Here is a 16,142-nt window from a genome sequence, read left to right on the forward strand (position 1 = left end):
TTTGAAAGGCTAGTGCTTTCCTACCTGAAAACCATCACGATTCCGCTCTTAGACCCCTTGCAATTTGCATACCGAGCAAATAGATCAACAGATGATGCTGTTAATATGGCTCTGCACTACATCCTACAACATCTTGAGTCTCCAAAGACCTATGCAAGGGTCCTTTTTGTAGACTTTAGTTCAGCATTCAATACCATCATTCCAGACATTCTTCTAACTAAGCTAAACCAGCTACAAGTACCGGAACAGACTTGTAAGTGGATCACAAGCTTCCTAACAAACAGGAAGCAGCAGGTGAAGCTAAGCAAGATCACATCAAATACCTGTACAATTAGCACAGGGGCCCCCAAGGCTGTGTGCTCTCCCCACTTCTCTTCTCTCTGTATACCAATGACTGCATCTCCAATGATCCATTTGTTAAGCTACTGAAGTTCGCAGATGACACAACAGTGATTGGTCTCATTCGAGACAATGACGAATCCGCATATAGACGAGAGGTCGAACGACTAGCCTTGTGGTGCAACCAAACCAATCTGGAACTGAACACACTCAAAACCGTAGAAATGGTGGTAGACTTTAGGAAAAACCCTTCCATACTTCCACCTCTCACAATACTTGACAACACAGTATCAACAGTAGAAACCTTCAAATTTCTGGGTTCTATCATATCGCAAGATCTCAAATGGACAGCTAACATCAAAACATCATTAAAAAGGACAACAAAGAATGTTCTTTCTGCCAACTCAGTAAGCTCAAACTGCCCAAGGAGCTGCTGATCCAATTCTACAGAGGAATTATTGAGTCTGTCATTTGCACCTCTATAACTGTCTGGTTCGGTTCTGCAACCCAACAAGAAAAACACAGACTTCAGAGGGTAATTAGAACTGCAGAAAAAATAATTGCTACCAACTTGCCTTCCATTGAGGACCTGTATACTGCACGAATCAAGAAGAGGGCCGTGAAAATATTTGCAGATCCCTCGCATCCTGGACATAAACTGTTTCAACTCCTACCCTCAAAACGACGCTATAGAGCACTGCACACCAGAACAACTAGACACAAGAACAGTTTTTTCCCGAAGGCCATCACTCTGCTAAACAAATAATTCCCTCAACACTGTCAGACTATTTACTGAATCTGCACTACTATTAATCGTTTCATAGTTCCCATCACCAATCTCTTTCCACTTATGACTGTATGACTATAACTTGTTGCTGGCAATCCTTATGATTTATATTGATATATTGATCATCAATTGTGTTGTAAATGTTGTACCTTGATGAACGTATCTTTTCTTTTATGTACACTGAGAGCATATGCACCAAGACAAATTCCTTGTGTGTCCAATCACACTTGGCCAATAAAATTCTATTCTATTCTATTCTATTCTTAGGATCTAAATGCCATCTATAAAATATTTTATAAAAATTTTCTCTTAAATTTTGTGCTTGAGTAAATTTAACATTCCTAACCCAGATTTTCTCCCATGTTTCCAACATTATAGGTTGTTGAATATTTTGTGCCCATTTTATCATACAATCTTTAACTAATTCCGTTTCTGAATCTATTTCTATCAAAGCATTGTATAACCTTTTAATATGCATTTGACTTTGATCTCTAATTTGTTTTACCAAATTTTCCTCAATTAGCTCAATACCACTTTTCTGGTCCTCACTCCATATAGATTGTAATTGTCCATTTCGAAACCATGTGTAATTTTTCCCTTCTTGTTTCAATATATTCAAAGATTTCAGTTGTAATTTACCCTTTTCCACAAAAAGAAGGTCTTTGTATGCAGCCCCCTTTTGTTTTTGTTCTATATTTATATTCTCTATCGCATGTCTGGGGATTGTCCATATAGGTATTTTATTATCTAATTTATATTGATACTTTTTCCAAACCCTTTGTCATGTCCCCCTCCCACTCCGACGACCGGGTATAGGAAATCCATATCAAGCATGGCCACGAAGCCTCTGCAGCTTTGCCAAATTCCTTTCAGATTTCTCAGGGCAGGCAGGAATCCAGGTTGTGACTTCAGCAAATGAAAGGAGACTTTGCTTGACTCAAAGTTGCTTGTCTCAAGCTGATCCTTTATAGAATAGAATTTTTAGAATTTTATTGGCCAAGTGTGATTGGACACACAAGGAATTTGTCTTGGTGCATATGCTCTCAGTGTACATAAAAGAAAAGATACGTTCATCAAGGTACATATATAGGCTGTGGGGTGTGGTTCCATGACTCAGGACTTATCCAGGCCTGCCCCTCCCTTCCTTCTGCTGACGTTGCCTCTCAGATCTCTGGAAGCGGGGATCCGTCCAATGTGAATTCTCTTCCTCTGGATCTCCTGCCGGTAATTCTAGCACGTGGCTGGCTCCCTGCTCACATGCTGTAGGAGTGAGGTTTGTTTGTTCATTCCTGACATTCTGTCCAGGCATGGGGCCAGGGCTGGGGCTGGAGGCATGCCAGGCCGTTCCCCTTCATTATCAGACTCTGAATCTGATAGCAGGCCCGGGAGGTGACAGGAGGGGCCCGGCTGAGGAGAGAAGGGGGGACGAGGCACAACACCCTTAACAAAGCATTCCTGAGAATATGACTTTTGAAAGTATTATCTACTTTCCTATTATATACTAAATAAGCATGCCATCCATATAACAAATCATGACCTTCTATATTCAACATTCTTTCTTCTGTTAAATTAAACCAATCACTAATCAATGACAAAACAACTGCTTCATAATATAATTTCAAATTAGGCATTTTTAACCCCCCTCTTTCACGTGTATCTTACATTATTTTTAGCTTTATTCTCGATTTTTTACCCATCCAAATAAAGTTGCTAATCCCTTTCTGCCATTCCCGCAAATTTACATCCTTTTTAAGTACTGGTATCATTTAAAATAAAAATAAAACCTAGGCAAAACATTATTTTAATTGCTTCTATTCTTCCCAACAAAGATAATTGTAATTTCTTCCAATTCTCCATTTCCTTCTGTACCTTCTGCCACAACACCTCATAATTATTTTTATATAATTTCACATTTGAAGCTCCTAAGTATTTAACTTTTTTAACAATTTCATATCTTGTAACTCTTTCTAATTATTCTTTTTGATGTATGTTCATATTTTTAGTTATCATCTTTGTCTTCTGTTGATTAACTTTAAAACCAGATACCTTACCATATTGATTAATTATCTCTTTTAAGTATATAGCTGACTGAATAGATTGAGTTAAAGTAACAACCAAGTCATCTGCAAATGCTCTTAATCTATAATCCTGCTGTCTAATTTTTATTCCCGTTATTTGATTTGAGCCACGTATTTTATTTAATAAAATTTCTAAAGTTAAAATAAACAATAATAGGGATGAAGGACATCCTTGCCTTGTACATTTTTCAATTCTGAAAGATTCTGTTAAACTACCATTAATTATTATTTGGGCTATCTGTTTCTGATATATTGCTTTAGTTGCTTGTATAAAATAGTCTCCAAACTGAATCCTTTCTATTACTTTAAATAAAAAGTGCCAATTCAGTCTACCAAAGGCTTTTTCAGTATCCAAAAAAAAAAAAAAAAAAAGAACGCTGCGGGGACTTGGCTATTCCTTTCTAAATATTCCAATAGATCTACAATCTGTCTCATATTATATCTCATTTGTCTCCCTTTAATAAACCCTGATTGATCACTATGAATCGTATAGCTCATAACTGACATTAATCTATTGGGTAATATCTTAGCAAAAATCTTATAATCAGTATTTAAAAGCGATATTGACCTATAATTTTCAGGTTTACTACAATCTTGCTCTTCCTTCGGAATCAGCGAGATAAAAGCCGTTCTCCATGATGGAGGCACTCCTCCTCCAGATTGAATTTTGTTAAATAACACCTTAAGCAGCTCTAACATTTCCTCTTGTAAATTTTTATAATAAACAGCCGTTAAACCATCTGTACCTGGGGCTTTACCAATTTTCAACTGTTTAATTGCAAAAATTATTTATTCTATTGTTATAAGTTGGTTCAATTCCTCCCTTTGCTCTAATGTAATTTCTTGAATACCTTCATCTTGTAAATATCTATCTATATCTATTTCTTTAATTAAATCTCTATGGTATAACTTTGTATAAAATTCCAAAAAGGCTTTTTGAATCAAATTCTGTTGATATACTTCTTTACCCCTATATTCTACCTTACCAATAGTACATAATTTCTGTTTTTTCCTTAATATATAAACTAACCACCTACCCGATTTATTAGCATTATTAAATGTATTATGTTTAGCATATTGTAAATTTGTTGGCACCTGGTCTGCCACCGTCATATTAAATTGCCCTCGTAATATATTTATTGATGCCTTTATTTTCTTATCTCCAGGACTCTTTATAAGTAACTGTTCTCTTTTTTAAATTTCCTCCTCTAATTCCTTTCTCTTTTTCTGTAATTTACATCTATGTTTATTGTTCATATATATTAAAACTCCTCTCATATAAGCCTTGCTTGCGTCCCAAACCATCTCCATAGAAGTACCCTTATTTATATTCATGTCAAAAAATTCTTTCATTTGTTTTTTACATTCTTTTACATTTTCTTCATATCTAAAGAAATTTTCATTCAACCTCCATGATCTCCTAACATCCTTCCCCTGATCAAATTCTATCCACACAGGGCTACGATCCGTCAAAATCCTTGGACATATCTTAGTTTTCTTCACCCTAAAAAGCAAATCATTAGTAATTAATATAAAATCAATCCTTGAAAAAGATTGATGTCTATCTGAAAAAAAATCTTTCTCTTCCTTATTCCGTTCTCGCCAAACATCTATTAGTTCTAAATCATCCATCATATCAAAAAAGGCTTTAGGTAACTTTGCACGACTTGAAATATTGTAAAGTAAGCCCTTTTTGTCTTTCCAATTATCCAAAACTCCATTCCAATCTCCCATTAATATATGTGATTTATAATCCCAATGTATAATTCTATTGTGTAAAAATTAAAAAAAAGGTTCTTGCTGTTGGTTAGGAGCATAAACTTTAATTATAAGTATTTTTTTCTCCTTCTTGTAAAAGTTCAATAGCAATATATCTTCCTTGAATATCTGCTTCAATTAGTTTTACTAATAAACCCTTCTTAAAATACACAACTATACCATTTTTTTTCTCTGGAGCTGCTGCAACAAAATGTGTACCAAGCCTAGAATTTATCAAGTACTTTTGATCTGAACTTCTAATATGGGTTTCCTGTAAACATATTACATCATACTTAAACTGTTTCAAATAATGAAATATCTTCCGTCTCTTGCATGGTGAATTTAAACCATTAACATTCCAAGATAGAAATCTATTTGCCATTTTTGGCAAACGGAAGCTTTTGAAGCATCAGTTGCCAATCCTTCGGATCTTCGGCCTAGCTCCTCCCACTGCTCTGTTTTGGTATCTTGTACTGCCTTTGAAGTTTGTTGAACTTTTGCTTCTTGTTGCATCCGCTTGGTAGCAGCTCTAGTCTGCCTTTGATCTTTCGGGCTTTCTGTAACTTGCAGCAAATCCTTCTCCATAACTATCATCACAGAGTCATCACGTGCCTTCTCTTTCCCCTTTTTTATTTCATCAGAATCCCTTCCGCTTCGTCTTTCTAGTGATGGCGGGTTTCCAGCTTTTAGGACATTAACATAATAGTCTCTCGCTTTCAAAACTGTATTGAGACGATGTACTTTTCCTGCTTGAAAAACTATTATACCAGCTAGAATATCCCATCTATATTCCAACTGTCTTTTTCTCAGTTCATCTACCAGAAAGGCAAAATCCTTTCTGCTTCTCGACATTTTAGGAGGAATTTCCTTCAGTATTAAAATTTCTTGACCAGCTACTTGTATTTTCCCTTTATAAGATGCCTGTAAAATTTGGTTTCTAACTCGCCTGGTAGTAAAATATATAACCACATCTCTTGGCAGTTGTTTTTGTCTCGCAATCCATGAATTAACCCGGTAAATTTTATCAATTTGAAGAACAAAATCTTCTGGTTGCTCCCCCAAAATCTCTGCAAAAGCCTCTGAAAATATCTGATTTAAATCTTCTTGTTTATTCTCTCTAACCACCCTTATACTTAAAGCAAATTCCATCGCCCTGTATTGTATCAAAACAACCTCAACATCTGTCTTCTCCACCTTATTTTGAATTTCCTCGATTTTACTTTCCAGCTTTAAATTAACTTGCTTAATTTCTTCCACACTTTCCTCTAACTGTATCATATTTGATACCAAACTTTGGATTGCTATATTAATTCCTTCTCTTATTTCCTTATTTCCTTCCTTAATTTCTGAAACTTCCTCTTTAATTTAATAAATTTCCCCCACCATCTCTTTAAATTTCTCAATAAGGGAGGCTTGTAAGCCTAGAGACTCTTTGACAAAGTCCTTCAAATTATCTTGTAATGTCTCTAAATTTAATACTTTAGTTTCAGATGTTTGAGCTGGGGATGCCCCAGCTCCTTTAGTAGAACTTGCTTTAATTTGTTTAGCTGCAATTCTAAACTTATATTTTAATCAAAGTCAATAGAAGTCTTTAAAACTTCTTCAATCTTCCACCACTTTCAAAACTTCTTTCAATCTTCCTCCCTTTTCCTTTCAAAAAGCACTCCAACAGTCTCTAGTGACTCAGCACTGAAACAATAAGAGTTTTCTCACTTTCGCTTTCAGCCTATTACTTCAATGGCTGCGTTCCGTTCTTGTCTTTAGCATAAGAAAACAAGGTATCGGGAAGGTAAGGTTTTGTTACTTGCCACCGCTCATCCTCCTGCTTCTGCTTCGCTGGTAATGATTCAATTTATAATCCAGTATTGGTCCCAGGAGTGGACATTGTGATTTGTTCTGCTAGCCTGCAGAAAAGCCTAGGATCTAGAGTTTTCCCAGGGCTTCCTAGGGAGCCCTCCCCTCTGAACCCCTGGAGTCGTTCCAGGGATTCTTGGGACGCTCTACCTCTGCCCCTTAACTCACCTTCCCCTCTTCTCCCGAAGGGAAGGTTTTCTGAATTGCTTGACAGCCAATCGATGCTGTCTTAGCAATTATTACAAAATCCCAAGGCTGGCAGTCTGAAAGACTGTCCCCATCACAAACGGCGCCACCCGGAAGTCGAGTGTTGAGAACTTTTGAGGAGGATTTGTGTGCTTGCAAGCTGTTTGATTTCGACAACCAAAGAAGGTAGAATATAATAAAACTTAAAATTGGAATAATAATAACCCAGAAAATACAAAATGGTGCAGGAATTACCGTATTTTTTGGAGTATAAGACACACCTTTTTCACCCAAAAAAGAGGGTGAAAATCTGGGTGCATTTTATACTCTGACTGTAGTCCTGCCCAGCTTCTCAAATGGAGGTTTCAGAGGCTGAAAAAAGCATCCAAAAAGAAGTTTCATGGAGCTTAGGAAAAAAAGCTCCAAATGGAGCTTCAGAAAAGAAGCCCCCAAATAGAGCTTTAGAAAAGAAGGTCCCAAACAGAGCTTCAGAGACTTTTTTTCTGAAGCTCTGTTTTGGAGGCTTTCAGAGGCAGAAAAAAGTTTTTCCGAAACTGAGTTTCAGAAGCAGGGAAAAAAAGCCAAAAAAAGCAAGGCACAAAGCTCACAACCAAGGAACCTGTTGCTAAAATTTACCTCTGGGAACAACTGATTGGAGGATTTTGGGAGGCCAATCCACCTGCCAATCAGCTTTTTTCTTATTTTCCTCCCCAAAAACTAAGGTGTGTCTTATACTCCATGCATCTTATACTCCAAAAAAATATGGTAATTGAAATGATTAAAAGGAAGTGTATATCATTAAAGATGGAAACAAGTGAAATGATTACAATGCTGCATGGAAAACCGTCCAGCTTACCTTGATTCATGGATCTTACAACACTATATTACATACATAATCTACTCCTTTTAAAAAATACAGCTTTAAAAACTGATGCAAAATTATTCAAGTCAGAATGAGTAATTCTAATGTTGGCTTCAGCAATTTTACAGGTATGAGCCAATAAATAGCTAAAATATCTATCCATACCTTTCTTGAATCTATCTCATCACCCAGCTTAAGGACGTGTATATATAATATAAAGTCTGCTGTTTATTGTAGCAAAAGAAAAAAAAGAGTTTGAGTCATGTAGATTAAAAAGCAGAATAGTGGTAAGCATAGGGAAAAATGCCTTGCCTCAACCTGCAGAGTATATTTTAATTCTATTTTGTAATTCTGCATAAACCCTCACAAATCAGTTCTGTAGTAAAGAAATCCTTGCCATGAAATTGCATCTTCCAGCCCCAACATTTTTCTTTAGAAGCACAGTTCCCCCTACTGTTTCACAAGACAGTTAAAACAATCCTTTTATAATATGGAAATGGTGCCAAGTGAGCGTCATGTCAAAAACGCAGCATGGCTATTAGTGGCTCACAAAAGACCTGCAATATTCAGAACTGTTGGCTATATTTATTTCCTGTTTGCTATGAATTGCCAAGAGTGCTGCAACTTTACTCTACTGTAAAGCACAACATGTATCTGTAGTATTCTTAGCAGGAGAAAACAAAAGTAGGTCTTATAGAAATAATGGTATGAGCAAAATTAAACATCCCTATTGGAAAAGCTTATAGTGACATTTGAATGTAAAGCAATGCTTTCTCTCCCCAGCAGCTGGCACCTGTGTATTCTTCTTTGGGGTTAAAAACAAATATTTAGTGAAGATGAGCCAAGCACAGCAGTGTTTTGTTTAACAGGGCAGGTGTCATCTCATAGGTTCCCTAAAACAGAACCCTTGACTCAGAGAGGAGTCAAGGGGAAACAAATAGGTTCTGCCTTCTGCGTTCCCCGGCACTTATCCAGAAAACATACAACTTTGCTTGATGCTTCATAGTAAGGCCTTATACAACTTGGCTTTCAGTTCAATGCTGTATTTGCTGGCAGTCTGCAGGCTGAGATACTGGCATCCCTGACCGCATCAGTTCACAGTATACATGTGTGTGCCAATTAGTGTAGTTATTATTCCTGTGATTTCAGATGTAGTCCTGGGAAAATGAAAGGGAGCAAAGCAGACAGTGAAAGCAGCAATTCTAAAAAAATAGTGTTAGTGGCTCCAAACCAAAGGTAAAGTACACAATATTTTTCAAAATGGGAAGAGCCAATTCTTATGTCCCTTTGCTTTGGCTGGTTTTTTTTTTAAAGTTATGGAGTCCTTGGTGTTCTCTAACTTCATTCTTTGCTTGCAAATGTTTCATTACCCAACTAGATAATATCAGTGCAAATGGGTGTGGTGTTTGCTCTAGTCTTTTTGTTTTCTTCTTAGCTTTTTATTGTCTCTTGATTAGTATCAAGAGACAATACTATGGCCAGGACCATAGTAAAAACCAAGCCGAGAGGTGTCTAGGATACTTTCCCCTGACCTTGCAAACATGAGAGGTATTGGCTTCAGCTGCCTACTTTGCATAAATCTACCAGATCCAAAGGAACTATTTCTGCCCCTAAACAAAGACTCCTGTTCTTTCTTCCCTGAAAAGAAGGGCTGTTTAGAAGTAACAAAAAAAAGTGACTAAAAGTAGGATTCTGTCCTGTGCAGTTGATTAAAGCAAACAAAATTGCAACAAATTAACTGGGCAAGAAGCTCCTAATAGGAGATAATGGCTATTTCAATCACTATTGCCGCCTCTAAAAGTGCAGGTTTCCATTACAATAAAATGGCCCTCCTTACACAATCAAATATATATGGTTTTCTCAAGAATGAGAGACGTAAATTTTCCCATTACAGCAGAGGTGGGATTCAGCTGGTTCAGCCTGGTTCAGCTGAACCTGTTGTTAACTTTGAGCCCAGTTCAGCGAACTGGCTGATCCCACCAATGGCTGGCCCCTCCCCTCCCCCCAGCAATCCTTGTCTCGGTCGGCCTCTCCTGAGGCTATTTTGGCATCTCAGCGCTCCACTAATCGGCCCCCGGTCGCCTCCAAGCAAGTGCCATCTGCGCAGGCAAAAACCCAAGGCAGATCTGACAAGGGACTCAGAGGGAGGAGCTGGAGCTACTAAACAGGTGGCCAAGTTAAGTGCCTGAAGGACCCCATCTCATCACCAAGAATCTAGGCGCACTTAGCAGGTGGTGGGTGAGGCTTTGGCTGGGCTCCTCGGCAGACAATGGGCTTTGCAGGGGACCAGTCTAGCACCCAGAACCAGATCTGTCCTAAGGAGGCTGGGGGCATCATTGGGACTCCTGCAAAAAAAAAGGCTCAGGCAGGCCCAGTCCCCGTCAGTGCCATGATCCACAAGCTGCTGCTGGTGCTGCACAGCTACCCATGGGGCCTCTTCATGGGCAGCAGCCTGCAGGTGGGCACCCCTTGCCCCTCCCCTCCCAGGCCCAGGCAGCCACTTCTTACTGGTCTGAGGAGGTAAGACCAACAGTGGAGAAGGGAGAGCAGCAGCTCCAGGCCTGCCGCACTCAGCCAAAGGGCCACCTGGGGGGTGGGGGACACAGTGATGCATGGCTGCCTTTCGGGCCCAGATCTTCCACAACCTGACTGGGCAGGCAGACATGGAGCCCTCACCAACTACCGGCTTTGCCCACCGGCCTCTCGGGCATTTCTGCCCCTCGGGACAATGCAAATAATGCTTCCTAACAAACAGGAAGCAGCAGGTGAAACTAAGCAGAATCACATCAGATACCTGTACAATTAGCACAGGGTTCCCCCAAGGATGTGTGCTCTCCCCACTTCTGGTCTCTCTGTATACCAACGACTGCATCTCTAATGATCTATCTGTTAAACTACTGAAGTTTGCAGATGACACAACAGTGATCGGTCCCATTCGAGACAATGATGAATCTGCATACAGATGGGAGGTTGAATGACTAGCCTCGTGGTGTGACCGGAACAATCTGGAACTGAACACACTCAAAACTGTAGAAATGGTGGTAGACTTTATATTTCCACCTCTCACAATACTAGACAACATAGTATCAACAGTAGAAACCTTCAAATTTCTAGGTTCTACCATATTGCAAGATCTAAAATGGACAGCTAACATCAAAGACATTATCAAAAAAGCACAACAAAGAATGTTCTTTCTGCACCAACTCAGAAAGCTTAAACTACTCAAGGAGCTGCTGATCCAGTTCCACAGAGGAATTATTGAGTCTGTCATCTGCACCTCTATAACTGTCTGGTTTGGTTCTGCAACCCAACAAGACAGACACAGACTTCAGAGGATAATTAGAAATGCAGAAAAAACAATTGCTACCAACCTGCCTTCCATTGAGGACCTGTATACTGCACAAATCAAAAAGAGGGCTGTGAAAATATTTACAGACTCCTCACATCCTGGACATAAACTGTTTCAACTCCTACCCTCAAAACGACGTTATAGAGCACTCCACACCAGAACAACTAGACCCAAGAACAGTTTTTTCCCGAACGCCATCACTCTGCTAAACAAATAATTCCCTCAACACTGTCAAACTGTTTCCTAAATCTGCACTATTAATCTTTTCATCATTCCTATCACCCATCTCCTTCCACTTATGACTGTATGACTGTAACTTTGTTGCTTGTATCCTTTCGATTTATATTGATATTGTTTCCTGATTGCTTATTTGTAGCCTATGACTATTATTAAGTGTTGCATCATTAAGTGTTAAATTTGTACCCTATGACTATCATTAACTGTTGTAAGTGTTGTACCTTGATGAAGGTATCTTTTCTTTTATGTACACTAAGAGCATACTGTATGTACCAAGACAAATTCCATGTGTGTCCAATCACATTTGGCCAATAAAAAATTCTATTCTGCTCTGCTCTGCTCTGCTCTGCTCTGCTCTGCTCTGCTCTGCTCTGCTCTGCTCTGCTCTATTCTATTCTATTCTATTCTATTCTATTCTATTCTATTCTATTCTATAATACTGCTAATTCCAAGCGTGGAGACATGCATAGTGTCTCCTTTGTAGAAGGGGGGGGGGAGGGAAAGGCCTGTTCTGATCAGTATGTGGTGGCGTACTGCAGGGGTGGATGGCAGATGAAAGAAATCCTCTTGATTCCTGTGCATGTTTTTTCACTAAGTATAAATGTATGAGTGTGTGTGTGCGTGCATGTGTATATGTTGTGTGTGTATAGTGGAGCTCTTCCTGAGTCTTCTCACTGTCCTGAAAATACACAGTGATTGCTGTATCTCTTCTCAGGAAGAGCTCCGCTCCACTCTGCTCCCCACCACACACACACACACACACACACACACACACACACACACACACACACACACTTAAACTTAGTGAAAAGTGAAAAGACATGCACAGGAATCAAGAGGCTTTCTCTGTCTCTTCTTCCACATCCAGCGCTCTTAAGATGGTTACTACCAGTAATAAGCTCTCTGTGCAGAAGAGGATGAAACTCCTCAGAATACTGCCATGTGCCAAAAATGCAGCTTCTGAGGAATTGAAACGTGCTGCTTCTGCCGGTTCTATGAGTTGGAGGGTCAGCTTGCCTGACGCACAAGCCTGACTGGGGAAGTGCTGCCTACCACCCTCAAGTGCAGTCATGCTTGGAGAGCACCGTGTGCTAAAAGCATGACCTCCTTTCTGGCTGCAGTGGAGCCAAAGAGTCAAAAGAGGACCAGGTGTGTGTGTGTTTGTGTGGGTGCAGTGAGGGCTCTGTGAGAGGGGGGGAGTGAGAGGGAGCGAGAGTGAAGGTGAGGAGCTGCTCATTAACCCAGCAGAAGTGGGAAAGGTTTGTGGGCATTGCATGTGGCTCCGCCCTCTGACTTCCTAGCCGGGCGATGGAGCAAACCATGAGCAGCTGGCAGCATGACTTTTGCTTATCTTTTTCTGGGCCCTGGGCTTCTGCTTCTTGATACCAGCAGCAAGCAATCCTGATGCCCTGTGCTGGTGCTTGTTCAGCACAACTGCAGACAAGCTGAGAGACATTGGGATGGAGTGCTGCAGATGCCTCTCATTCACCTCTTTGCCTGGCTTCCCTATTCCGCTGCTTATGCTCTCCCTCCCTTGTCTAGCTTGAAACAGGCAGAAGCTCACAACTGCCCTTTCTAAGCCTGCTGTCAGTGAAGCTGGGCGCCGATGAGGGCTGTCTTTTTGCCTAGGTTTGCCTGGCTGTCAGGGGGGAAATGGATAGGGGCCTGGGGGGGGAAGCCATTTTCCTCCTTGTTTGGTTATTTGTTTGCTTTTTAAACCAATTACCGAACAAATAGACATAGGAATTAGTAAGATATCTGAAGCAGCTTCTTTTTAGGAACAGAGATTAACTTTTTTCCTTCCAAACAAAGCTGAATAGGGAAAATTATCTCATCACCAAGCACAGAATTAAACTTCACCAAAAACCAGTTTTAGACCAAAAGTCAGAAAGGGTTTGTAAACTCATGTTTGAATGTCAATCTTTTTAGCTAGTCAATAAGCCTTGCTGAATGTCACTCAGCTTGGTTCCTTATCATTAAAAGCTTCTGCTTCATTATTCAATTATTTCTTCAAAGTGCTGATCATTGTATCCTGGCTGGAAGAACTCCAGCTGGAGTATTTCCTCCCAACAGCGGTGTAAAAAGCTTAAAGCAACCCTTCCCCTTTAAGAAAGTCAAGAAAAGAAAAGAAAAATCTGAGAAGCTCTGGAACCAGAAGTACTGCCAAGAATGTAATAAGGGTTAATGGAGAGGCAGTTTCTGTAAGCAGAGCAATAAAGATTAGGTTAGAAAACAACACAGAAAGTTGTAATTCCTTACAGGATTAAGCCTGTAAAGTGGAAAAAAACACAAAAGGGGATTTCTTTTAACAACTGGTTCTGTCAGCCTCCACTCCAATCCTCACATCCTTTTGTACTCTTTACATTCAGTAGTTAGATTGCATGGGGTTTTTATGTGTAATGTAATTAGCTCATGGATTCAGTTTAAGTAGAGAGGGCCCTTTAAGAGTGTCGTCTGACATGAGATCAAGGGGAGGGGAGATTGATAGTTTGAATTCAACAGGAATGTTAGAGCACGGGCTTTCAACGGCTTGGGGGGAGGAAGGACTAATGAAGGGATATGGAATGTTAGCTATATTTTGTCTCAGATCCAACTTTATACTGCTGCAGTCATGATGCATTTAGTAAAAGTACTTTTCTTTATTTGCAAATGAAGTCAAGGTCTATTCTTTCCTAAATATAATCAGAGGCAGCCTGACAGGCTCTCTGAACTACTTAACTACTTAACAAGGTTCTCAGAACTGCTTAACTACTTAATAACTAGTTCTACTGAACTGGTGAGAACCGGTAGAATCCCACCACTGCACCCCACCCACTGGAGAACCCTAGATTCTCTCCCCAACTCTGCCTGGGCCATACAGGCACCAGCCATGCGAGTGGCATAAAGTTGGCCATGCCCACTCAGTCAAATGACCCCACCAGCCACACCCACCCAGTCTGTTACTAGGGAGAACCAGTTGTTAAATTATTCCAATCCCACCGCTGCACTACAGGTAGTCCTTATTTTACAATCACAATTATAATCATATACAATCATAAGTCACTTTTTTTAGTGCCATTGTAACTTTGGTCACTAAATGAACTGTACAATTTCAAAATTCTTATAAAAGCTCTTGACCGCTTATCCTCTCTTTGCAAAGTTTGAATCAATGATTATTAAACTAAATGGTTATTTTTTTCTCAGTTCTTCTGACTTTTCCAGTACAGACTACCAATGAAGTGGTTATGCAAGTATACACATGCTAAGCAAACAGACACGACTTTAAAGCAGCCATGCAAGGTTTACAAAAGATGTGGCTGTTTTTGTAGAGATTTTTTTATTTTATTTATTTTGTCACAACAGTATACACAAGTATCAACATAAAATAACTACATATCATATAAGCAAAGATATGAGCAAAAGTATGCAATAACTATATTAATTTGATATAATGAAAGGAAGCAATAGGACAGGAACGGTAGGCACTTTTGTGCTCTTATGCACGCCCCTTATAGTCCTCTTAGGAATGGGGTGAGGTCAATAGTAGACAGTTTTTGGTTAAAGCTTTTGGGATTTTGAGAAGAGACCACAGAGTCAGATAGTGTGTTCCAAGCATTAATAACTCTGTTACAGAAGTCATATTTTCTGCAATCAAGATTGAAGCGGTTAACATTAAGTTTAAATCTATTGTTTGCTCTTGTATTATTGCAATTGAAGCTGAACTAGTATTTAACAGGAAGGACATTGCAATAGATGATTCTATGTGTTAAACACAGGTCTTGTCGGAGTCGGCGGAGTTCTAAGTTTTCTAAGCCCAGGATTTCAAGTCTGGTAGTATAAGGTATTTTGTTGTTTTCAGAGGAGCGGAAAACTCTTCTTGTAAAATATTTCTGGACACGTTCAATTGTATTAATATCAGAGATGTGGTATGGGTTCCAGACAGGTGAGCTGTATTCAAGAATAGGTCTAGCAAATGTTTATAGGTCTAGATGCTTCACTGAGGCTGATACTGTGTATGAATCATTTCTTTCAGATACTTCACCTCAGTCTTTAAATGAACTATATTTAAATAATATATAGTGAAATTTCAGCTGTCCTTGTAATTGCTTTTGACATTGCTTTGCTCATTCTTGTTTATCCTGTTGGTGATATATTTTTATTAATAATAGATTCTGGTTATGAAATTGGTTGCTATTTTCCATAATTTGGAAAACTCCATAATTTCCATAATATCATAAGAAATAGACATTTCTGTACCTATCCAAATTAGGAATGATGTCAGGGCAAACCAATAACCTCTTCAATGAGGATGTTGAAGATTTAAAGTTCAGCTCCTGCAGCTAAATCATAGACTGCTGGGTGGTGTTAATTGTTGCAAATAATAAAACTGACAGTACCCCCTTTTTCAGACATTACTTTTCTAATTTAAATTCTTGATGGAAGATGGCACATATGAACACATTTAGCTGCTTTAAAATTATGATCGTTTGGGTGCAAAGGCTTTGTGAAAAAATGAGTAAATTGTAGAATTAAAATTGCTTGCAACTTTGGTTGTGCCACTTTAATGCCTATACTTTATGATATCATCTTTAATTACAAGACCACTTACTGTTTCTTCCCTACAGGATTTCCGCTTGATTTAACTTGTGGAAAAGATACTCAAAAGACCAGACACTTGATTTCCCCAAAATTGGTTAAAAGTGCATTTCCTGG

The sequence above is a fragment of the Ahaetulla prasina genome, chromosome 5 (genome assembly GCF_028640845.1).
Source record: "Ahaetulla prasina isolate Xishuangbanna chromosome 5, ASM2864084v1, whole genome shotgun sequence".
Classification (NCBI taxonomy): domain Eukaryota; kingdom Metazoa; phylum Chordata; class Lepidosauria; order Squamata; family Colubridae; genus Ahaetulla; species Ahaetulla prasina.